This window comes from Mesitornis unicolor, unplaced genomic scaffold, assembly GCF_000695765.1.
Source record: "Mesitornis unicolor isolate BGI_N332 unplaced genomic scaffold, ASM69576v1 scaffold17114, whole genome shotgun sequence".
NCBI lineage: Eukaryota > Metazoa > Chordata > Aves > Mesitornithiformes > Mesitornithidae > Mesitornis > Mesitornis unicolor.
The window spans coordinates 48840-50943 of record NW_010180952.1 but is presented as its reverse complement, the minus strand read 5'-3'; positions in this window follow the sequence as shown (position 1 = coordinate 50943).

Sequence of the window (2104 nt, the reverse complement as noted above, 5' to 3'; positions counted from 1 at the left end):
CTCCCCTAACAGCAGAGGTCTGCATCTGAGCTACTCATCCAGCCTGTCCGGGGTAGAGGATTGGGCACTTCAAGAGCGTGGTTCAGCCAGCTGAATGCTTTGGATGTTTAACTTTGGAGGAGATGAAACCCGTGCCCCTCTTTGCCTTGCAGGGGTCTGGGTGCCCAGCTCGGGTGCAGGGCTCTGCCTCAGGCCAGGTGACTCCTGCTGTGGGTGACTGAGCAAACGCAGCCTCAGCCACGGGGGCGATTTGCAAACAAGCGAGCAGCAGACAAATGTGCAAATGTATCTGGTGGCTACTTGTGGGTAATGAATGCATAATCTATTCTGACTGCCTTCCCTATCTACTTCTGGCTAACGCGTCTGTGAGCCTGAGTCAGGTTTATAAGTGGTTGGCAACGAAAAGAACAGGCTGCAGTTGAGCCAAACATTCTGTTCAGCAAATAAGGCGGCAGTTTGGGCAGGGACATTTGCTGTTAGGAGCTCAGTGTCAGAATCCCTCCTGCGCTCAGCGATCCCCATCCTGCAGACAACTGCTACGAGGGGTGGCAGGATGTGACAACTGACTTTTGCCTCAATTCTATGCCTAAATCCCAGCCTCTGATAAAAGAGCAGTACTGTATTCCTTTCCCATCTATCTGCTCATTAGAAAGTGGCTCTTATGTTTCACTCGACTGCTGGGAATGCTCCAAAGAAATCTAATTACAAGGTCACTGCAGTAAATTGCATTGGGTGGCATAACTCTGAGTCACTGGTTCAAGGCGCTTTCCCCTTCCGCCTCAGAGTAACTCATGTAACGAGGGTGAAGAGAGGCAGGAAAACATTTACAGACTCGCAGTGAATGAGACCTAACAGGGACCCAGCATTTGCAAAGTGTCGTGACTTCTGGGTGCCCCAGTGGAGGGGAGTTGTCCTGGGAATGGTGACAAACTGGACACCAAAGGCTTTCCAGCCGCTTTGGGAAATGCCGCTTACACAGTCCTTGGGTGGAAGGAGAGGAGACTAAAACCCTTTGGAGGCTTCCCAGGACTGCCCATGCGGGAGCAAATCCCATTCTTACCCAAAGAAATCTCCTCTCCTTCTGCTCAACCCTTTGGGAAGCAGAAAGAGAAGTCACTTGGCTGTGTTGGGTGGCAAAAGCCTTGTCCACCCCTGGCGATCCTGCTGCTGGCTGATTTGTCTCCACGCCGGCTCCTCACCACACAGGGACGGGTTTCCAGGAGGAAGGGGCTCGGTTCCTCTTGGTCGTGCCAGGCTCAACACAAAGGAGAAAGCTGCAGGTTGCAGATTGCGGTGCCTGGAGGATGCTCTCACAGCGGCTGCTGCTGAGAGGTGGCAAGTCAGTGCAGACCTCATGAGGGATGGTTGCCTCTGGCTCAGTGATCTGTCCCCACGCTCCCCAACAGATGCATCTTCACGCTTTCCGGATGATCCGTCCCGGTTTCCTCCAGTCCCTGTACCGCTCCCTGCGCACCGAGTGGACCAGAGGCCTGGAGAAGCTGGGGTGGTTTGTTCTGGTGGCGTTGCTAGTGAGGAACAAAGCGAGACATCATTACTGGTGTGGGTCAGAGCCGGGACACATCTCCTGCATCTAGTGGAGGCTCCTAAAAGGACAGGGGTTTTGGTCAGCAGAACAGAGTTCACCACCACTGCTGCCAAGAGAAGGACCAGTGCTGGATCCTGCCGCAGCCCCCAATGCTCGAGGTCCCTGCACTGCACAGACCCAGGGGTGAGCCTCTCCTGCGCACCTGAAGTGGTGATGGGGACCCAGGTATCACCTCCACTACCCATATTTATATGTAGTTTTTGCAAAGATTACAAAAGCCTGGCACAGTGAGTGTGTGTGCACGTTCTCCTGCCAGTGCAGAGTGACACAGGGCACAACAGAATTTGTAGTGAAATTCATACGAGGTGAAGCGCGTCCCCTCCTCATCACTGCAAAAAGGGTGGTGCAGAGGTGAGCCCTGGGTCTGGCAATTAGGTATCGCTCCTCTTTCTAGACCCTGCTCAAAGCTGTTCCTTCTGTGATTCCCAGTGGCTTTGTCAATAAAAAGCATCCAGATACCATTTCCCCCGTGCCCATCAGTGGGAAAGGCTGGTGGGA